Source organism: Macrobrachium nipponense, chromosome 39, assembly GCF_015104395.2.
Source record: "Macrobrachium nipponense isolate FS-2020 chromosome 39, ASM1510439v2, whole genome shotgun sequence".
Lineage (NCBI taxonomy): Eukaryota > Metazoa > Arthropoda > Malacostraca > Decapoda > Palaemonidae > Macrobrachium > Macrobrachium nipponense.
Window position 1 is genome coordinate 53,237,714 of NC_061099.1, and position 24,331 is coordinate 53,262,044.

A 24,331-nucleotide genomic window follows, 5' to 3' on the forward strand; every position below is an offset into this window, starting at 1 on the left:
TTTTCAGCCTTTTCCATCAATCCTTCAAGGTGTTCAATTTGCTTTTGGCTTGGTTTCCTGGGTTTCAGGGAGTACTTCCTCCCCTCACTTGATCAATGTAGCTTCAGCTCCAGACTTCCGTCCTATTTACTATTGGTGTAACCGGCGTTATTTGGATCGCGTTTTGCGACCTCTTCGTTTTTGGGGTGTTGCTCGCCCATTGTAGTCAGCCAGGTGTCATGTCATAGGCACTGGCTGGTGCCGGGTTTTCGTAGATGAGAGACTGGCTCAAGGTTATGCACAGTCGAGTGAGATTAGCTCAGGGTTATGTCATAGTATTTAGTTCTTACACGAATTGCGGAACTGGAGTTGGTTGGCTCTTGTGAGGGGTTGGACAGCGGTCGGACAAGTGTTACATCATCGTGCTGGGTGGGGTGGGGTGGGGTGCGGGATTTCGCAGTCGAGTACGACTTGTTCAGGAATTTATCATAGTCTTATGTGGATGTTTTGAGAGTTGAGGGTTGTTTCTCAGAACTTGGACTGTTTGACAACCTCTTCAATTAGGTTTCGATGGGGTTCACATAACAGACTAACTTTCGGTTGGCTGTACTATGTTCTTGTCAAGGAGAGGAGGCCTACTTGTTAAATCCTCTGCCTCAGCACTTTCGGACATCCATAAGAGGGTTATGTTGAGAGTGCCTCTTGCGCTCGGCAGCGGCCTTTTAGAAACAAGTTGTCTCGTTGATGGTCAATTCTGTGTCGTCGTCATCATACTGTATCCGGTTCGAGCTCAAAGTTGTTGTTGTTGTTGTTGTGTGTGTGTGTGTGTGTTTTTGGTCACATACTGAGGAACTTTTACTTCGTCTGAGAATCTTACAGGCAGTCCCCGGGTTACGACGGTCTTGGCTTACGACGTTCCGAGGTTACGACGCTTTTCAATTACGTATATTCATCAGGCATTATTTCCAGGGTTACGACACCTACAATGCTCATCTGGCAGATGAAATATGACACCAAAAATGCAAAATAATCAATATTTGATGTTTTTTTTTTTTTTTTTTTTTATGGAAAAGGCCATAAGAATGCAGTTTACATAGTTTTCAATGCACCCAAAGCATTAAAAGTAAGGTTTCCTTAGTATTTTTGACGATGTTCCGGCTTACGACGATTTTTGGCTTACGACGCGTCTCAAGAACGGAACCCCCGTCGTAACCCGGGGACTGCCTGTAGTATTTGGTTTCCCCTAGGTGCTCACCTCGTTCCTTTTTCCAAAGTGCAGTCAGTTTCTTCTTGTGACTGGTTCTTCATCGCTTTCGGAGCTTTCTATTTGGGGCTTCGTGTCCAAGGGCGCAAAGTATTGCAAATGGACACCCTTCGGCTTTCGGGAGGAATTTTTTGGTGTCTGCGATTGTGAAGGCAGTTATTTGAGTCAGTGTGGATTTTTCACCGCTCTACCTTAGGGTTTTTCAGTTTCTTCAGAGATAGGTTACTCTCTGGGTCCTGTCGTTGCAGTAAATTAGTTTTGTAGCTAGCTTGTTATCATTAGGATGTTTGAAGTTTAGGCAGTCAGTGATAGTCTAAATGAACTTGAGTGTTTCTGTTGATCAAGCTTAGACTGAGTGTATTATTCCTTTAGGCCCTTGAGGTTAGGCAGCTCCCGATGGTCATGTTGGAATAACTACAACTTCATCAGCACAAGTCATCTGCACCAGGGAGCAGCAGCGAGGTCCTGCAAACTCAACTTCGCCTCCATACTTGAAAGGCTAGATAGCCACATGGGAGGCTCCTCCATACATGAGAGGCTAGACAGCCACTTGGGAGGTTCATAGTTTCCCCTCCATACATGAGAGGCTAGATAGCCATATGGGAGGTTCTTCAGACTCGGGCAGTACCTTGGACTCGGCACTGATGGTAAGGTACTTCCTCTGCAAGCATATTCACCTACTGAGTTGGACAACCAGGTGAGGAGAATTGTTTTTACCTCCATGAATAAGAAGTATAGATTATCACATGAAAGGTACCTCGGACTCAGAAGGTACCTTAGACTCAACACTGACTCACCTACTGAGTTAGATAATTAGGTGAGGATACATAGATTTATACATGGTAGGTTGATTTAGTTACCTGCGTATGCACCTGCGTATGCTCTGGGGACAGGTCGGGGTGAATTAGATTGATCCCACCTCCATTAAATGTTGTTAATCAAGCTAATTCAGGTGTTCAGGGAGTGTATTGCAATATGAAGTTTTCATAATAAAACTAATATTGTAATACTTACCTGAACACCTGAATGATTCCCACCCTCCTCCCCACTTCAATTTGATAGTGAATAATTCAATTGAGGGGAACAAGCCTCTGGTGGCCAGTATTTTCAGCAGTGTTGCCAACAGTAACATAGGTAACTCATTTGACTAGATTTTACCTGCAGCTTTGGTAACTGACAGTTAAAATTACCCACTTATGGGTAAATATGTGAGGATGTAGTTCGGGCTGGTCAGTGACCATGGCTAATTCAGGTGTTCAGGTAAGTATTACAATATTAGTTTTACTATGAAAACTTGATTTTCCTTTCAAAAACTTAGTCATTTGTAAACATATGAAGTTTTATTATGAAACTAATTACCATATATTTAGTTGATATAAAAAATATAACATTTCTTCATCACTGTCGTGACATATTTAGAGAATTATGGCAACTGTGCTGCTAACGCCTCAGTGGCCAAAAAGGCTGAGTTTGACTATAGGCAATAGAGTCCCTGTGTCTTCATGGCTGAAGGTTATCCACCATCACTTGTGAGCGAGAGGCTTTTCTCATTGAGCAGCAACAGAGGTGGTGGGATACCTCGGTCAGTCCTCTGCAGCAGTATACCAGGGAAAGTGAGCCATCTTCTGTGGTTGGTGTCGTAGATGGGCTATCTCTCCGGTCGGAGCCACTCTTCAGCAGGTCATAGACTTCATGGTCTACCTTCGCTGAGAAAAGCTCCTCTCCATTTCAGCCGTAAAGGGCTATAGGTTCTAGTCCTCCATCCCCTCCCTGAGTGATTTAGTTAGTGATGATCCAGATGAGATGCTACCTTATCTGGTTAGAGTATTACAGTGCTATCTGAAGAGGACTCGCCATCTCCGGCCAGAGTGTTGATGACTTCATTAGCACCGGTGGTTCCAAGAAAGAGGTGTCCAAGAACACTGTCTCTTTCTGGCTTCATGAGACGATCAGGAAGGCGTCAGAGAGCTCATGAGGTCAGGGGTATTGCCCTATCCCTCGCACTCTTGGCAGCTTGGGGATGGTAAATCCCCGTAACTGCTCTCCCAACTTCCTAAGAGGAATAGGAAGAGGGACTGGAAGGTGATGGAGTAGGGGCCCAGTTCTCGAGGACGAGTCGGGGAGTGATGACCTCTGCTTATTGGCAAAGCTGATGTCATTCTCCATCGCCTTCCAGTCCCTCTTCCTATTCCTCTTAGGAAGTTGGGAGAGCAGTTACTGGGATTTACCATCTATATTACTGAAGAAGTAGTGTGTCTGGTGCATGATGCCGGAGACCAAGAGCACCTGCGGGAGCGTTTAGATGAACGCTCTGGCGACATGCGAGTGAGCGTGCAAAAAACAAAGATTGTTGTGCAAAATAAGTAAGGAGTTGTGTAAAATAAATAAGGAAGCAGATTTGGCACTTTCTAAAAAATGATTGTAATGTAGGCATACTGTACTATAGGATGTTGCAAATAGGCTTCAAATAGAATAGGGAATATTGACATACCCTAACTCTCCAAAGTGAAAGAATCAGAAATACCAGAGGTTGACATTGTACAGAGTTTAGAGTATAATTACCAGGAAATATGCTATATAAGTCACACTAGGTTAACAATGTTAAAAGAAAAAATGAAACCTGAACAAGAAGATAAAATGTCAAAAGTCTCTCTAAAGTCAGTCTTCATCTAGTAGGTCACAAACATACAAGTGTAAGTAAATTTGCTCTAGCCTTTTCCATTATGTTAAGGTGGGTACACACGTGCGAACCGAAGCTTGTATTGTAACCGATTCTTGTAACAAAAACGCAAGTGTGGACGGTTCCTCGAACCCGAACCCCGAACCCGCGAGGTTCGAGGCTCGGTTCGCCCTCCGTCCCGCCAATTGTCGGTTTTTGGGCCCCGCATCAAAGGGAGGTCTCTTTGAACGTTACGCCATGTGTGGACGGGACCTGTATGACACGCGTAACAACAGAGGTTGCTGAACTTGTTAACACCGACTATGAACAAGACCGTCCATAGTAGAGTCCCTTGTTTTGGTCAGTCAGTACGTATATGTCTACCATGGCTAATTGAAGTGACGAAGAGGTCCTTCAATTTATTAGCTATAACGAAGAAAAGACTTCACTGTGGCCAGAAACTTCTTGGAATCTCAAGTCAGCGAGTAATTCCCGACCACTGTATTCTACCCTTCTAGTATATAACCTTGATTGCCACCATCTTCTTTTATTTCGCTTCATCTTCGTTAAATAATGTGTATAAATGTACGCGGCAGCTGCTACTTGCATGGTGGCCATCGTCAGGTAAACAAACCAACCCGGACAGAGACAGACTGGTGATCGCAGTGGATTGAAATGAAGTTACGTGCTTAACGTGGTTACGGTTCGTCCTCTACATTTTGACACTTGTAACCGTATATGCGTAACTCAGTTACACATACAAGGTTCGGCTCTCACGTGTGTACCCACCTTTATGGTATTTTCTTTCTGTGCCTAACCTAGCCATTTTTGTGCTTAGTTCTATTTTCTTACTAGAAACATGTGAAGATTTACTTACACTTGTATGATGTGACCTACTAGATGAAGACTGACTTACGAGAGACTTTTGACATTTTATCTTCTTGTTCATGTTTTCTTTTTTCTTTTAACATTGTTAACCTAGTGTGACTTTCATAGCATATTCCCTGGTAATTATACTCTAGACTCTGTACAATGTCAACCTCTGGTATTTCTGATTATTTCACTTTGGAGAGTGTTATGTCAATATTCCCTAATTCTATTTGAAACCTATTTGCCACATCCTTTAGTATGCCTACATTACAATCATTTTTAGAAAGTGCCAAATCTGCTTCCTTATTTATTTTGCACAACAATCTCTTGTTTTTTGAATTCATCAACCAGAAGATCAAACTTATAAATCTTGCCTCTTTATGATTGCAATCTCACACGTTTACCCATACTAGGTGACATAGGCCTAGGCTTCAATAAATGCAAGTCTTGCTCTTCATCTTGGCCTAGATGTTGATCTTCATGTTTCTCTTGTTCATTAAGCTCCATTTTGTCTTCATTCGTAGATTTTCCACGTTGCCTTCTATTTAGGTTAGGTTAGGCTCGGCTCCTATTCTTGGGTTCATCACTCATCTGAATTGTGTTATCTTGTTCGTGTTGGGGTTAGTACGTGGCTCTGTATTTATGTGTTGAGTTTAGCCCCGTTCTGTGTTGATTCTCAAATTGGGTATCAGTAACATTCCATGGTCCTTTTTTGTAGTTACTTTATTATAAACCATGGGCCATTAATTGAGTATAACTGAAACAAAAGAAAAACACTTTAGGCTAATGCCTTCAAAGCTATTGCCACATGTCCTACAAAACTGGTAGGATGCCATTGGCTATATCAAAAGGTACAAAAAGACATATAAGCAAATTAACGTATCTTACCACAATTTTGGGGACTATCTAGTACTAGAAATACAACCTGACGAAATCCATGACAAGCAAGTAATCATTCATGTGCTTGAATGGTTATGGGTCGAGGCAATGTCGATCTTTCTCTCTCTCTCTCTCTCTCTCTCTCTCTCTCTCTCTCTCTCTCTCTCTCTCTCTCTCTCTCTCTCTCTCTCATGGGGTTGCTGTAGCCCAATTGCTTTAACATGTTCTTCTCTATAAGTACAACAATATAAGAGAAAATGAAATATATCTTCTACTGTATTAGGGCAAAAAGGACAACAGGTGTTCTTATTCTGGTGCCTTTTTGCTATACGTATTTAAATTAAGAGAGTTGGTTCTGGCTCTGAAGAGAAGTATTGAACCAGTAGAATTATCATAAATTTCTTCATCTTTTATTTCTATTTTCCACATTTTATATATATTTAGTCAATTTATTTTCCAAGTCTTCTTTCCATTTCACTGTGTCCCAGATTCTGGCTTTCTTTTATTTCTGGTTTGGACATTCCTTCCAATTTTCTTGAATTGATTTTAATTTCATGCATGTACTTTTACACTGTTTTCCAATATTTTCTTTCCTTGTCTTGCATATCTCTAATTATTTTCTTCAGTAACTCTTTCCGTCCATTTAAAGTATTATTTACATAGCTTATCTTTCCACTCCTAATTCTACTTTTTGTGGAAGATGCTCCTATCTCCCCCCTTAATGTGGCTACTACTGTACTTCTACATGCTCCTAATATTTTCCTATAAACCCCATTCTCTATTCTTTGCAATTTTTCTATTTCTGTGTCTGTTAGATTAACTACATTGGTTCCATATAAGACTGATGGTAGAGCTATATTTTTCCAGAATGTTTTACCTATTAGAACTTTAAGCTTTTTTTCTATCATGGAATAGGTTAGGTTGGCTAACTTCTGTGCTTTATCCATCATTTTCTTTTTCTGTAGCTTGAACAGATTTCTAGAATATTTACCTTTATTCCTAAATATGTTATGTTCTCCCTCACTTTTATATTCTCTATCTCTTCTGGTTTATCCTTCATATTGAAAATAATGATGCTGCTTTTCTCTTTGATTTATTTTCGTAGCCCGACATTTATTTCCTATATCTATTGAAATCTTTATATTTATTCTTGCATCTTCTATATTTCTTGCTAAAACTAACCCATCGTCAGCGAAGGAAAGTTTCCCTATATTTACTAATTCATTTCTGAGGCAGCAGTAGTTGTGATTGTTTACTTCTACCCAGTAGAGGGGGGAGTAACTCGTCCACCTTGGTAGAATGTATTTTTAGTATTGTTTCAAAACTCAGATATAACTGGGTGTGCTAATGACAGTAACAATAACTCCCTTTGGATGGCTGGGTTGCAGCTTTACAAGGATCTCAAGGTGGAGATAGGACCTCCGTAGGTGGTGCAGATGATGGAAGCTTTGAGGACGGGTATTCAAATTCAGACTTCTCCGCTTTTTGTGGCGAAACACTGAAAGAGGCAGAGGGAGAAGGTTCTAGGTGCCAAGTATGAAGAGGCGTAGAACGGGCAGGTGCGTGCGATTCTGGAGGAGAGGGTGCTAGTGCAGGCATGCACAGGTTCTGAATGCGCAAAAGCTCGTGTAGACGAATGGCGCGCATGAGAACACCGAGGAAGGCACAAGTTAGAACGTGCTGGAGAGTGATGACGCTCTATAGGTGAAAAAGCGTATTTTGGATTGCTCTTTGGAAGATTAAGAGGAGCACTAAGAAGTGTGTCTGGTGCATGATGCTGGATACCGAGAGAGCCTGCGGGAGTGTTTAGATGAACGCTCTGGCGACACATGAGTGAGCGTGCAATGGCATGTACCAGTGAGTGCTTATGCTGCTGATGAGGCAGAAGTGAAGCAGCGCTTTGGGCAACGTGCGCTACAGGTGAGCGTTTTCTAGAGTAAGGTTGTGTATTCACGTGTGCTGTCGGAGCCCACTGTGCAGGAGCTCCTAGGAACACAGATAATGGCGCGCATTAAGAAGGTGTTTCTGATGCATAGCAGCAGCACACACATGTAGAAGGGGGACGCACGTTGACCCTGAGAGGGAGAGTGAGTCAATGCGACTCCTCCAACGAAGGCTCTCGAAGGAGGTGTGTCATGAGGAGTCCGTGGACTCTGTCCATGGACAAGACGAAGCTGCAGGGCCCGCATCCCCGAAGGCGGGCAGATAGGAGGACAATCCTGGCCAGCGTTGATAGGAGCCTCTACTGGGGAGGGCTGTGGGGGGCTGCAATGCAGAGGGAAGGGAGTCTCTCTTGACAGTACAGGAGGTTGAGGCTGACTCCTCGGAGAGACTAAGGAGGGAGATGCAGCTCTAGAGGAGAGCGCCGACAAAAGTCTCCTCTTTGACGGCAGGCTAGGAAGTCCCAACGAGGGCCACAAAACACGAAGGGCGTCGTCAACAGCATGGACTTGAAGGCAAGGCACATCCTTAGAAGGGTCAAGCCTTCCCGCTTCACCAGGGGAAAGTGGCAGGTCTTGCCCTTTCAAAGGCTGGCCAGGAGTTGATTTGTCGCTCTAGTCGCTCTAATGTGCCTCACTCCCCGAGGAGTGAGATGCTGACGGTCCCGAAGGACGATTCGCCAGTGAGGAAGCAGAAGGTTTGGGTCGCTAGGTCTTTGAGGAAGAACTCGAAAGCGAAGACTCCCTCTTCCTCTTTTTACTTTTTCTCCCTGCTCCGGTGATACTCAACCCACTGGACAGGCGACCAGGTACGACACTCCTCACAGAGGGATTCCGATGTACTAGAATGCCCGCTGCACGAAGGAAAAAGTGAGTGAGGGTCTCTGTCAATCCTGCTCATGAAAGTCCCACACCTCCGACCAGGGACACCAGGGCAGGAACGCATAAATGCTACGTCAGTCATACTCGCATTTACCGTAAAGAAAAAGAATGTGATTAATAATTTCAACAAGACAGCAAGAGCAAAAGAGAGAGGTCTTTCCTTGCTGCCGGCTGTAATCAAAGTGAGTACTCAGTGAGCCTGTTGCAGAGTGGTGCATCCCTACTGCCGGGGACTGCCTGTAGACCCTGATGAACCTACGCAAACCATCACATGTAAATGAAAGCAGTTTGTCAGAACCAGTAGCTGCTGTTTTGCAAAATTTTGCTAGATCAAGGCTACAGATATGCGATACAGATTTAACCCAAGATATGTTGCTATAAGTGCAAAAACATTTCAAGGACCCTCAAATTTGATTATAGTTTCAATATCTTTAGTAAAAACATAGATGTGAAGCTACATGAACTGAAAAATATAGAAAATTATAAATAACCTTTAAAACTAAATTTGCTATACCAAAATATTGCATTTTTATTCATCTTTCCATCGATTTCTTTGCATTTGAAATTGCTTCATAAATAATGGAGAAAAATAGTACCTTTGAACGTCAACTATAAAACTGAGATATTGGCCCTCAAAGTTAATAGTACTAGTAGTGTTATTACAGTGGTAATAATATTTAGGAAAACATTAGTTTTTAATTTAGTCCCTTATGTACATATAATTGTATGTAGACTTGATCGCCTACGGAATATGTTGTAGTTGGCTTAGCGATTTAATCATGATTTCTTTTCATTATGATTTGTGATTCTTCTAAATTCTTACGAAGTATATTATATCGACTTACACTTGCTTCCATAACATCCTGTAGGGGATTTGATAAATGGGTTGTAGGCGTAAATACATGGAAAGGTGTTCTAGCTGGGGTACCGTACAGTGCCTCGTGCGGCGACATTTTAATAGATACATGATATGAATGGTTTAAGAGTACTTAGAACCGCAGGTATGGCAATATCCCAGTTGGGCTCCATTCCCCAGAGCGTAACTCTTAATACGTTTAACACCTTCCTATTTACCCTCTCCACTAGACCATTAGACTCTGGGTGGTAGATCATGGTATTGATTTTCTTTATGCAAAGGAATTTACACAACGAGTTAAGGAAATGATTATTGAATTCTCCACCCGAGTCAGAGATTATCATGTGTGGAATTCCATGTTTACAAATGTAGCACTCGTAAAATGTCCTAGCGCATTCAATTGCGGTTTTAGTTTTTAGTGCTATCAGTTCTGTATATTGAGTCAAGGCATCTATTATTACTAAGAGGTGCTTATTTCCTCGGTCTGACTCGTAAAATCCTATTAATAAATCTAAGTGTGCTCTTTCAAAGGGTTGGTTGGGCACGGGATAGGCCCCTAGGCTGACAGGTGTCTTCGTGTGCCCTTCGTTTTCCTGACAAGTGCGACAATTAGCAATGTGTTTTTTTATATCTGTAAGCATCGTATGCCAGTAAAACAATGATTTGGCTTTCTGTGACATGATAGAGAACCCTGGATGACCATGTAATGGAGTGGAATGCAACCAGTTTAAGACGGTTGGTATAAGTGAGATTGGTACCACTACCTGGTCGTTAGTCACCTGTGGTGTGTTGCGGGTTTTCCTTGTCACGGACCTACACAGAATATCCTTAATTATATCATTCTGCTGCGTTTACTTCACATATTCCTTCTCCTTAGGATTCCCGTTCAAAGCATCTATTATTTTCTTTTAACTTTTTAACTGCTGATCTTTTCTTTGTTCAGTCTGTATTAGTTCAGCACTCCAACCCGTGTCTTCCTGTTCAGATACAGTCTTAACAATAGGCACGGATGTTGATATATCGACTAGTTCAGCTAATGGCTCCGTATAAGATGGCACGGGGTTGCGTGATAATGCGTCAGCAATGATATTTGCTTTCCCAGGTAGATATCAGATCCTTGCGCCTAAGTCTTGAATGATCATATCCACCGAGTTCTTTTGGGACTGTGACAAAAGCCTTTAAAGAAGTCGGTGAGGGGCTTAGAGCCGTAGAACCTTGACAGGATAGCCGTTATATTATGAACTTAAAAATGCACTAGTGAGTTAACAATAGCTAGCCCTTCCTTATCTATTACTGCATATTTACTTTCAGTAGGTCTGAGGCATTTGTTGCAGTAAGGAATTCCTTACTGAAGTCAGGAAATTTTAATATAGGTGAACTACATAATCTACGCCCTTCTTCGTAAGATTGGTTAGAGGAGCGGCTATAATTGAGTATAATTGTGTATGAAATGGCGGTAATACCCACTACAGCCTAAAAATTGACGTTAGTAGGTATCGGAAAGTTACGGATAGCTGACTCCTTATCGTGGACTACTTTAAGACCTTGACTAGACACCGTAAAACCTAAATAGACTAGTTCTGTTTTGAAAAATTCACACTTGGTTATCTTTACCCTTAGGTTATGCTGCCTTAGTCTTTGTAGCACTAGCTCTAGTTTACGTTGATGTTCTTCTAAGGTATTAGAAAAGATTACAAGGTTGTCCATATAGGCATGTAGGATATCCCCTAACAAGTCTCCAAACACTATACGTATTAATCATTCTAGTGAATGTAATTGGGGCGCAACGTAAACCAAAAGGCATACGTAAAATTCATAATGTCCCCTGGCTGTGCTGAAGGCAGTGTATGGGGTACTCTTCTTCTAAAGGTATTCTGGTGAAAGCCTTTTAAGTAAGTCCAATCTGGTAAAATATTTGTTCTGTCCTAACAAAGATAAAATATCATCAGTACGGCACAGGGAATCGATCGGGAATAGTTTCCTCATTTAAGCGACGGAAATCTACGCAGATACGCCAGGTTCGATCTTTTTTCGGTACGACGATTAAGGGGAAATTATAAGGGCTGTTCGATTTCTTAATGACTCCTCCTCCTAACATTTTACCTACTTCATTTATCTCATTCTGGAATTTCATAGGGAGTCGGTATGAAGGTATATAGATGACTTTCTGCTTGTCTTTTAACCTTATTTTGGTGTTCTATGACATCCGTTTTTCCCAAGGATCTCTCGGTAGTGGAGAAAACATCATTGATATTCAGTTAAAAGATCAAGAAATTTCTGCTGAATCTCCTCTTCTTGAATGTCTTTATTGATTTTACTTTTAATAGATTGCAGAAGGGATTCATCCGCAACTGATTGAGCGTGATTAATTTCAGCAACGGTACGAATGCGATATTTATAAACTTCCACATCCAGGATGTGTTGATTTTTTTGGATCACTAAAGTGGTATTCAAATTATTACAGACTTGAATGTTAACTTGTTGTTGTGAGTCAACAGTGTATATTGCTTGTGTTACGGACAATCCGTTAGTTTTCAGAGTATCGGAAAGGATTAACATTTCAGATCCCGGCAAAGTTTTCTTTATACTCACTAATATATTCGAAGTTACGTTCGGCTCGAGAGTTTGCGTGCAAGCTGCTATTACAGGTGTGCAAGAATTCTGTTGGGTCGCTTGGATAATGTCTTGATTCATGAGACAAGTGATTGGTTCCTCAATGTACGTTACTGTTTGGTGGTTTGTCTCTGTTTTGTCCAAAACTGATTTTAAGGTGTTAGAAGACTTATAGAATTTTCCTTTGATATACACGCTGTGTTTTGCAGGGGCTAAGGTAATGTTTTGAATGCCCGTAGACAGGTATCCTATAATTGCAGATGGGTACATATCAATATTTTGTACAATGATAAAGGTATCGGTAAAGGTGCGCTTACCGACCTTGTACTGAATATGAGTTACTCCTACTACATTTAATTCATTATTTTCCAATACCCGAGAGCCTCACTCCGGACTTCTGTATAGGGAAGTTCGAAAACGAACATGTGATGAGTCTGCAGATCCATGATATTACGTGGACTATCGGAATAAAAAAAGTGTGAAGGGTCGGTGCTCTAAATTTATGGCATTCAATGTAGGATGTAATTCAGCTTTACTTATGATAGCATGTATCTGCTGGAAGTCTACGGGGACCTGCACCGATTTTTTGGATTCGGTCGTGTGGTTCATAGGAAAATCTTCGCAATGATCTTGTTAATGATTAAATTTATTTGATTCCCCCGCTGGAGTTAATTGCGTGATATTTGCTTTGCTTTGCACACTCAGAAAATTCGGCTGACTCTGTGAGTTCGGGTTCGACGGCCCGAGAACAGTTACCTGAAGCATGATTTGTTTCTTTATGATTTTGAACAGCGTTGCTGTTCGCCTGTTTCTTCTTATAGTACTGAGGATTCTTCTTCTTCTTATCATTGGCAACGGTTTGCGTGTTTTTAGCATTGTTGTTGGTTACGTGAGAAGCAACGATTGTATGAATGAGTGGAGCTGTTATGAATTGAACAATAACGCGTTCTACAGTCCCCAATCATGTGGCCTGATTGCTTACAATTGTAACAAGTTACCCCTGCTGCATTATTATTGTCTATGTTTACTTGTTGTGGTGTACTTTCATTTTTTGCAAAAACTTGTGTAAGCAAGGGATCGAGATCAGTTCACTTAGACGTGCTTTTTTATGTTGATACACGTCTAGTTCCGTACTGTCGGGCGTTAGCTTCTTGTCAAAACACCGTACTAAAGCTTCGGGCAACATAACTGTTATGCAAGTTAAATATGTGAGCCTGATAAAATCTTTCACGGCAATATTGCCTCTCGTAACCCAAGTGGAATTACGCAAACTATCCTGATATTAATTTAGTCGGTCAGCAATTAGTGCCGCCCTCTCTACAACATTAAGCCGAGTCATGGAGGCCTGATTAAGGATGTTCCTTGAAGCTAAAACTACGTCTATGGCTTCGTCACCGCCATATGTGGCACGTAACCTAATTTTAAATTCATCCCATGTGTTAAACCGCCTCTTGGAAAGAGACTCCTCTCAGGTACGAACCTGCATCTCCTTTAGCAAAGTCAATGAAACTTTTAGCTTCCTGTAATTGTACAGATGGGTCAGTGATGCATTTTGCGTTTAAATGAGCATCTACTGACGAGATCCAAGACTCAACACTTCGACCCGACCTTGAAATGGAGCAATTGCAGATCGCGCACTCACCAATGTCACAACAGGATTGGGGTTACTGGGTGCGGGAGAGCTAGCAGCAGCTGTGGTAGCCATGATTACTTTTGCTTTTTTCTTATCACTATGATTCCTTGCAATCCTATCAAAATATCTATATGAATACACTCGTCCACTGAGTAAACGCATATGCAATATAGAATAAAAAAAAGTGTTGCAGATAATAACAGTCCCCCAAAATGATAAGATTAAAAACAGATATTATAGATATTTCCGGAGAACTTCTGGAAGAAAAAGGAATTAGCAACAAAGATAAAAAAGGCCTGCAGGGCGAGAATCCATAGTTGAAGATAGATGCGTGCAATGAAGGAAGATTAAGATTACGTATAACTCGCCCCCAGGAATATTGGACGATCGACTTGTGTATGGAGAGCACTTCACTGACACACACCAGAATGAATAAAGAATTGTACTTAGCTGCGTATTTAAGAGGAAGGTCGTAGTGTTTTGATGACGTAACAGCCTCGCCTTGCTCCGCGGTTGACCGATATCTCGACTCGCCTCCCATTATCCTTACATCGTGACCTTGTAACAATGAGAAGTGCTTTAAAGATAATGTCCACTGATTTCCCCACAAAAAAACTATTTGCCATGCGAAATATATTTATTAGTAATCACGAACCACCTTTTCCAATAAGAGCTAATAGGTTCTTGGAATCTATTGGTGTTAGAGTAAATATACTCCCACCCTCAAATTCTCCACCTCCATGAATGATGAAGAAAATCAGAGTATGTTCTAACCTTTATCATCTGTCAAAAAAGCCAGATTATACTTCAGATCGCTATAAACAGTATACAGGCAGTCCCCGGGTTACGACGGGGGTTCCTTTCTTGAGGCGCGTCGTAAGCCGAAAATCGTCGTAAGCCGGAACGACACTTGGAAATATGCCTTAAACTAAGAAAAAGTTAGAGAGACCTTACCTGTGTGACATGCAAGTATTGCATGATGTGTAGTGTGGTTATTTCAATGGCAAAGGATGGTTCTTGAAGGTATAATTCTTTTATCTTTATTTAAACTCTTGTGACACTATAAAGCACAATGTACTACACTTAATCCTTAGGTTAGATTATACACTAAACACTATTATACACGTACACTAGTAATCCTTTGGTAGATCCTGGAGTACACTAAAATCCCAGTCTGGTAGCTCTGGAAGGTAAAAGTATAACACAATTAGTACAAAATACTACACAAAGTCCTGAATGCAATATGTAAATTATAGATATCAAGAGTAAAAGAGTTAATGTATGTTAATTAATTCCTTACTTTTAGTTTATAATTCCTTACTTTGAGTTATATCAAGAGTAAAAAAGTTAATGTATGTGAATTAATTCCTTACTTTTAGTTTAAAGTTGTCATGCTATGTAACCCTGGATGCACAAAGTCTTATGTGGCCCCATAGCCTACATCATTCAGGGGGTTCTGGAATGTACAAAAAATAATTAGTATGTCAGTAAGTACTCTATGCATAGTAAGTTACATACAGCTAATCATGCCACCATACAGTGGTTTAATAATCACATATATAACATGTATTAAAACTTAGTTAATGTAATGTTAATTTAATTCCTTACCTTTAGTTTAAAGTTGTCGTGCTATGTAACCCTGGATGCACAAAGTCTTATGTGCCCCATAGCCTACATCATTCAGGGGGTTCTGGAATGTACAAAAAATAATTTTGTCAGTAAGTACTCTATGCATAGTAAGTTACATACAGTATATGCACCATACAGTGGTTTAATATCAACTGGTACTATGCATGTTGTAAATGATTGGTCTACACCCCCTGTTCAGCAGGGAGTGTACATTATGTAATTCCATGAGGGACCTTGATCACTTATCCCATGTGAGAGATCTTGGTAACTTTTTTTTAGTATGTACGTATAAAACTTACTTAATGTATGTTTACTACTATGTTATAATTCCTTACCTTTAGTACAGTAGTACATAGTTTACAGTTGTCGTGCTATGTTATGTAGTAACCCTGGACAAAGTTTTATGTGGCCCCATAGCCTGCATCATGGAGGGGGTCCTGGTTTTCTGGAATGTACCAAAAAAGTATCAAAGTTAAGTCATGTATGTATGTTTAGTAAGTTACATACAGTAACCATACGTACAGTGGTTTATAACATGTATGTACATAATCAAACTTGGTTGGAAATTCCTGTAAAAAAAAGTTATGTACGTATGTAATACTACTGTATGTAAAAACCTACTGTTCATACTTTGTTACACTACATGTTACATGTGATACGTATACTTTCCTGAAGGGTTTTTTCCATCCAAAAATGGTGCTTCTACTTGTAGTTATCCCTTGATGACACTTGTAGTAATTTGTTAGTAACAACCTGGAGTTGTGTGAAAAATGTTGGTTCTGGAAGGAAAAAGTAACAAAATTAGTGTACAAAATATACACTACAGAAAGTTGTGAATGCAATATGTTAATTACTGTAGATATATCAAGAGTACTAAAAGAGTTAATGTATGTTAATTCCTTACTTTTAGTTTAAAGTTGTCGTTCAATGTAACCCTGGATGGACAAAGTCTTATGTGGCCCCATAGCCTACATCATTCAGGGGACTCTGGAATGTACAAAAAATAATTTTGTCAGTAAGTCCTCTATGCAGAGTAAGTTACATACAGTAATATGCACCATACAGTGGTTTCAATATCACATATAACATGTAGTATAAAAACTTAATTTAGAAATTCCTTACATAACTTACCAACTTTTAGTGAGTCTCAAAGCTGTTACCTAGGTTGTGGGAGATGGAGGTGGAGGTGTAGAGCATTCATGATAAGGATGCATTCCAACTTAACTTCAGTGTGCTTTATCACAGATAACAGGCTAGGATGATGGGCAGTCTGGAATGAAGAATTAATATTAAAGGACAGTATGTAACCACTTAGGTGTACAAAATTTATTGTACGTATGCAAACATTAAACACAACTGAGAATTCCTTACCTTCAGCAAAATGAAGACATGTAGGCTATGTAGAGGTCTGGTTTATGTAAGTCACAGGTGCATGCCAGTCTGGAATGATAATGTAATACATATGATTATAGTATGTATGTTACATACATAACATGGTTATTACATATGTAATATTAAAACATTAATAAAAAAAAATGTCCTTACCAAATTCTAGTGGTTGGCTTGCTTACTGGGATGGGCATATGGTAGATGAGTGGGTGGCTGGGCTATGGAGTAGGATGGGCAGGTGCTTGGGAGTCTGGAATGATAAAAAATATATAAATGATTAGAGTTACTACTGTAAACTACTGACAAATGTTAAATTACGTTTGACATATGTAGTGTGTAATACGTATGTACAATATAAAAATGAAGAATTCTTTTACCTGAAGGAATGGGAGAGGTGATAACTACTCGTATCAACTGATTTGGGCTCTGGAGAGGTGATACTACTCGTATCAACTGATGAGGGAACATCTAGATCTGGAAAGAATGATAGGGTAATAAATATATAAGGTGGATGTAATTGTCGCATATGTACACTTTTAATAAAATATTTATTAGCAATTTATAAAACATTTTATACAAATTTGTTAAGGATTCCTTACCTGATGAATAGGCGAGGCATCAAAACCATGGAAAGGCTCAGGGTCATCTGGGTCGCTGTCACTATCAAAGGGGTCTGAAATGAAAAAAAAAATAATAAGGTTATGCAACATCAAACACATTGTACCACTATGTAAGTTAGTGTACGTATGTATGTAGGGTGTAAACAATTTCCAACATGAAAATGAGAAAAATGAAATTGCTTACCTGATTGTACACGTACAGGTGGGCGGGCTGCTACAGAGGGTCCAGGTACAGGGGGATCTGGAACTGTCACAGGGTAGTACAGGGAGATCTGGAACTGTCACAGGTAGTACAGGGAGATCTGGAAACTGTACCACAGGGTAGTACAGGGGGAAATCTGGAACTGTCACCACTTCTGCAATAGAATTACAAATGATGAAAATTAATGAAGTTACAATTTACTCTTACATTTAGTTGTTACATTAAAAAATTAACACATTTTATATGTACACTATGTAAACACATAAATTAGTAAAACAGTTCAGAATTCCTTACCAGGACTAGGAGTGGGAGGTGGTGGTACTGGAGACTTGTGAAAGAAAGTGTCAAGCCTGGACTGCACACTTCTCTTCGTCTGCTTCTCCTTCAGGGTCTCCTTGTAGAAAGTTACTAAGTCTAACATTCCACGTTTTATTTTGTCAAACTAGCAACGTTAGGGTCTTCTGCCTCAAAAGAAGCCAAGGCTCTCTCCAGATGAGTAAAACCCTCTGACAAGCCTTTCACAGTTAATGACCTGGGTTTTGGCTCTGGTGCCGCCGCCTCTTCCTCAATCATTGTTGTTCAAGTTCAAGTAAGTCCTCTGCAGACAATTCCTCTCCATGGGAAGCCAGCAGCTCTGTTACATCATCAGGTTCAAGATCTAGTTTCAGCCTCTTGCTTAGCCCTACGATCTTCCTCGTCACAGTCTCGACGTCTTCTGCCTGGTCAAAGCCTTCAAAACTGTGCACAAACTGTGGACACAGTTTCTTCCAGGCCCCATTTAAAGTGGTCGTCTTCACACCTCGTCCCAAGCACTTGCAATATTTTTCACTGCATCAGCAATGTTGTAGCCCTTCCTTCCAGAATTGCTTCAGTGTCAACTCCTTGTTAGCTTCTATGGCCCTCAAATCAAAACGTATGGTCCTTCTAGGTAGTAAGCATTGAAATGAGCTATACTCCCTGGTCCATTGGCTGTATCAGCGATGTGGTATTGGGTGGGAGGTACACCACCTTCACATTAGGGTGCATGTCGCTCAAATTTGAAGGGTGACCAGGGGCATTGTCCAGGACTAAGAGGGCCTTAAAAGGCAGACCCTTCGAAGTCAAATACCGCTCCACTGCTGGCACGAAATGGTCATTGAACCAATCTTCGAAGACCCATCAAGGTAACCCAAGCCTTCTTGTTTGATTTCCAAATCACAGGGAGTTGACTCTTGAAAATGCCCTTGAATGCCCTGGGATTCTCGGCCAAATACACCAGCAAGGGCTTCAGTTTCAAATCGCCACTTGCATTGGACCCAAACAGCAAAGTCAGTCGCTCCTTTCCAGCTTTATGGCCTGGTGCTGACTTCTCCTCCTTGGAAAGGTACGTTCGATTTGGCATTCTTTTCCAAAATAATCCAGTCTCATCCACATTAAAGACTTGGTCAGCCGTGTAACCACCATCCTTAATTATCTCAGCCAAACCACCTGGAAAATTTTCTGCTGCTTCGCTATCAGCACTAGCAGCTTCACCTTGCAGCTTCACATTATGCAAATTTGCAGCTTCACCTTACAGCCTTCTCACATTATGCAAATTTGCACGAGCCTTAAAACGGTTAAACCAACCTCTACTCGCGGAAAATTCACCACCAGCACTGCCTTCGCAAACTTTTTCACTACTGCCTCATGCAGCGCTCAAGCCTTCTCCTGGATCACACTTAAGCTCACCGGAACACGTCGCTGGTTCTGGTCCTCCAGCCAGATCATGAGCAATTTCTCCATTTCAACAATGCTCTGGCTACGTTGCTTCTCGTTTATCACCGTTGACTTCATCGGTGCAGCATCCTTAACATGCTTCAGAATACGTTCCTTGTCCTTCACAATGGTTACCACCGTGGTCCTGCTCAAGCCTAAAGAACGGCCTATTTCGGTGATAGTTTCTCCCTTCTCCGAACGCTTTACCACGTCATATTTGACCTCCATCGTGATGACCTTCCTCTTCTTGGATGAACTATCATCGGAGGAAGTACTTTGGCGTTTAGGAGCCATTGTAAATTTGCGAAAATGGCAAGGAATTTCAGCAACATCTTAGCACACAACCGACTGAACTTCAGGCAGACACGCGATTGAAGTGGCGTCCTTTCGTATTGTTACGCTTAGCGTCCTCAACCGTCCGAGGTCGTTGTTCGGTCAATTTACCATACAGTTTAATAGCGTTAATTAATTTATGCACCTCCGCTCAAAAACTAGTTCTGCATATGAGGTATCGTTAAAAAGCATAACAAATAAAACGTCGTAACCTTGGAATTTGTGTTGTAATCTAACCAGAAACTTAGTTTTTTTAATTATGTACTGGGAACAAGCAATGATTTTTCATTATTTGCGCTTTTGGACTGTTTTAAACTGCGCATCCCAAGCTAGTGTATTCATTCGCCAGCAAACTAGTTCCGCATATGCGGCGTCACTAAAAAAAATTCAAAAAATACGAAAAAAAGTGTCAAAAATCCATCATAACTCCTCAAAAATTTTTGTTGTAATGTAACCAAAAACATATTTTTATTATATACTGTGCTAAACTATAAAGGATTTTTATCATAGCATGCGTTTTTTAAAAGCGTCGTTAACTCGGAGCGTCGGAAGCGTCAGCGTCGTAACCTCGGAATAAGCGTCGTAACCCAGGATGGATTTTCCATTGAATATTTAAGAAAAAGCGTCGTAACCTCGGAACGTCGTAAGCCGGAACCGTCGTAACCCGGGGACCGCCTGTACATTAGAACACATTCGAAGTAAAGGCCCACATAAAGCAATATACACTACACTGATGGATCCAAATCTTCTGCAGGAGTTGGTTGTGCTGCAGTGTCATCATGCAAAATAAGTCAGAATTCATTGGCAATTGAAGCAACTGTCCTTACTGCTGAATTAACAGCAATTATATTGGCAATCAGTCAGATAAAATTGTCAAATGATAAACTGAATACCAAATTTGTAATTTATTCTGACTCAAGAAGTGCAATTGAATCCCTCAAAAGTTACTCACACAAGAACCCTTTAGTAAAGGAAATTAAACAAATAATCAATAAATTATATTCACATGGGGTTAACATTGAAATACGCTGGATTCCTGCCCATGTTGGAATCCAAGGTAATGAAAAGGCCAAGTCTGGGATAAATTCACCAATGTTTGACAGTAAATTGCCTGCTACAGATTATATAAACTCAGTAAAGCAGTGCATAAAAATAAAATGGCAAAATCTTTGGGATAGTGAAGCAGACACCAATAAATTAAAGTTCATCAAACATAATGTAGACTTGTGGAATACATCAGTACAAAATGAAAAACGAGCTGAAGTAATATTAACAAGATTACGCATAGGCCACACAAGATTAACTCACGAGTATTTAACGATACTCCACAAGGGAACATCCTTCATTGCAATAGCTGCAATACAATTTTAACAGTCAAGCATATTTTATGTGAATGCCTAATTTTTAATAGGGAAAGAAATTTATATTTAGGCAATATATCATTATCAGAAATACTATCTGTCAGATCATTTTTCTTTATATAGAGTATTAATATTTAAAAAAAGACTAATTTGATTAATAAGATTTAACATATACCCAACTAAAATAGATGACTTTTGTCATTTTTATCTATTTCAGTCTTATATAAGTTCAATTCATATTTTTATACATTCAACTTCCCTGCCAGATATATACTTAGCTATAGACTCCGTCGTTCCCGACAGAATTTCAAATTTCGCGGCACACACTACTGGTAGGTCAGGTGATCTACCGCCCTGCCCTGGGTGGCAGGACTAGGAACCATTCCCGTTTTCTAATCAGAATTCTTCTGTCGTCCGGACCGTCAACATTGTTGTTGGTTCCTCTCGATTGGTTTTTCTTTTTTCACCGGCAATTGATCTTCTTGATGACTTTTTGGTGACTTATCTGGATTGTTGGATTGGCATACGCTTTTGTGGACGTTTTTGTGGACTTGATTTGGATTTTTCTTTAAAATGTCTGACGCTGGAATGGTTGTGAGACGTGTGAATGTAGGCTGTAAGGTGAGGTTGCCGAAAGCTTCGGTAGACCCTCACACTGTATGCAAGGGTTGCAGGGAGTATGAATGTTCTTTCACTAATACTTGCAAGGAATGTGAGAATGAATGAGTGAGAATGAGTGGAAGAATCTAACTAATTATTTGAAAAAGTTAGAAAGAGAGAGTGAGGAAAGCTTCTTCTAGAAGTTTAAGTAGTTCGAGATCTAATGAACTAATTCCTAGCTTGGGATCTTCCCCAAGGGTAAGTATTGCTACTTCTCCTTCATTTTCAGCCCCTTCTCCTATTGCAGAACCTGTAGATTCAGCGAAAGAACTTGCGGATCTAAAAGCGGCCTTCAAGTTAATGGAAAACAAAATGGCTGCCCTGCAAGGTAAGGCTAGTGATTTTTCAGTGGACAGTGATGTGAGTGTCCCCAGTGTAGTGGGAGGGGGCATCTGGTCGTCTCCGCAACGCTCCTAGGTCTAGACCTCTTCCAAGCTCACATGCCCAGAGGAGAAGGAATGTCAAAAACCGAAAGGAGGTTGTGGAGAATCCCCACCGATCAGGTGTCCCTTCGGCGGTTTCTGTGACACCCCAGACTGCCAGGGATCGCTATTGTAAAAGCGTCCTGCGTGATTGTTTTTCTTCGTCGGGATCTTCGTCTCCTAGACGTGATTGGAGGGATTCGGATCGCTCGCGACCACTGAAGAGGAGTTGGAAGGCTCCGACTATTGACTCGAGCCCGGAAAACTTCCCTGAGGAGTCTCCTTCGGGAGTTAAGAAGGCAAAAAGAGCCATTCTGTCACCCAGAGTTAGAAGGAGTCAGGAGGTGGAGCCCATGGACTCCTCCCCTCCTTCTCCTCCTCCCGAAGAGGATAAAGAGGAGGTTACTAAGAGGTTTCTGGTTTCCATGGAGGAGCAGATATTGTCTTTAGTAGGAGTGCTTTCTAAGGAGCCTCCTAGAAGGAAAGACACTTCCCTTCCTATCAAAAGGTCCTCCAGACGTGTGGAGGTACCTGCCGCCAGGATCGATGCTCCTACTCGAGGTGAGGCTCCTAGTAAGAACGTGGAGTCAACCTCACGGAGGGAGCCGATCAGGCGTCTGGCACCGGCCAGGAGTGAGGAGTCACCCAGGAGGCAGGAGCCAAGAGCCAGGAGCGAAGAGTCTCCCAGCAGGCAGGAGCCAAGAGCCAGGAGTGAGGAGTCACCCAGGCAAGAGGCAGGAGTCAGGAGTTCTTCCATGAGGCAAGATACGAATAGACTCATATCTGGAATTTATGACTCTTCTCCAAACAGAAGCTCCTCTCCTTCAGATCGTAGGAGGTCTTGGAAAGACTCTTCCTCCAAACGAAAGCTTTCTCCTTCGTCGGATCGGGGTTTGGACGAGTTGTCTGATGACGAGCTTCCTACAAATGAAGGACACTCAAACTATAAGATCTTAGCCTCCTTGTTACTACAAGAGTTTGGAGACTCTCTTAGTCCAGCGGCTCCTCCTTCTCCTCGTTCTCTCTTTTCGAGTTCGGCTACTGTGAAATCCTCGGCCTTTCTGAAAATGAAACCTGCGATTTCCATGAAGAAGGCCCTCCAATCTTTGGATTCTTGGATGGGCACTAAGAAAGAGTTGGGAAAGACAGTATTCTGCATGCCTCCTTCCAAACTCCATGGAAAGAGAGGTATTTGGTACGGGACAGGAGAGACTATGGGTCTTTCTCTTCCTGCATCGGCAGACACGGACTTTGCCAATCTAGTGGATGCCTCCAGACGTCACTCTTTAGGATCGGTCAGATCTACGTGGAGCATTTCAGAGTTGAACCACTTTCTAAAGGGACTTTCGTCACTTTAGAGGTGTTCAATTTTCTGGATTGGTCTCTCGGAGTTCTGGCTAATAAGTCTAAAGACCCGGAGTTTCTTAAGAACCCAGAGATTCTCCATAGCGTCCTGTCTTGCATGGACAAGGCAGTACAAGACGGTTCGGGAGAAGTTGCTTCCCTATTTGTTGCTGATCTTCTGAAGAAGAGATCAGTTTATGGATCCCTTTTATCCAAAGCGGTTTCTCCAAGCCAGAGGACAGCGTTATTGTTCGCCCCTCTGTCAGATCATCTGTTCCTTCTCAGTTAGTGAAGGATATACAGGTATTCTCCTACTTACGATGGGGTTAGGTTCCGAAAAACCCATCGTAAGTTGAGAAAATCGTATCTCGGATATAGCCTAGCCTACACTAAGTTAATCAGTACCATATAGGCTAGGCTATATACACATATATGGAAGATTAGCCTACACTACACAGTATACCTATACATATAAGGTATAGTAATTATTAATATCAGCTAGTTCGGGTGTTTCAATGCAGATTGACTTATGATAATTAAGTATAAAAAGAAACTTAATAATAAGAACAAGGATCAGACTGTAGCGTAAAGGGTACTCTCACCAAGATTCGGTCCGTTGTCGGCATACGTGAATCGGTGTCAGGCTGTTCATGGCTACATAACTAAAGATCGGAAGAGGAGGATGATGATAAAGCAGCAGGATCATCAATTCGCTCTTCCTCAGATAAAATTTCTTCTTCTGTAAGTTCAGGTGTCTCGAGGAAACAACTGTTCCGAGACGTACAGGATCGAGTCTCAAGTGAGGGGGTAGGGCTGGGGGGAAGCGGAATGCACTGGAGTCGTCTCTGAAGAAAAAATCCATTGTAGGTTGCACAGTGCGTTTTTTTCGTTCTTCATAAATTAATCGGTAACATGCAACACTGTCTTGATGAGCCCTCTGAACTTTGGCAAACCGTTCCTCGTCCCCATCCATTTCACTTAAGTTTCAGTCCTTGATCAAATAAAGCAAACGCCTCTGCCAGTTTTTTAGTCGTAAACGTTCGCTCCGGCTCTTTTATTTCT

General features: G+C 41.2%; 1 protein-coding gene and 1 long non-coding RNA gene across 2 annotated transcripts in view; both read right to left on the minus strand.

Moving 5' to 3' along the window:
- LOC135210353 (proton-coupled amino acid transporter-like protein pathetic) overlaps positions 1–24,331 on the minus strand; it is a 128,070-nt gene that overhangs the window by 87,087 nt on the left and 16,652 nt on the right. The gene's annotated exons all lie outside the window — the stretch shown is intronic.
- On the minus strand, positions 15,237–16,252 carry LOC135210571 (uncharacterized). Its single transcript, XR_010313549.1, has 3 exons — positions 16,109–16,252; positions 15,540–15,983; positions 15,237–15,265 (listed from the first exon to the last, which is right to left on the minus strand). It is a non-coding gene; the product is annotated as an uncharacterized LOC135210571 (long non-coding RNA).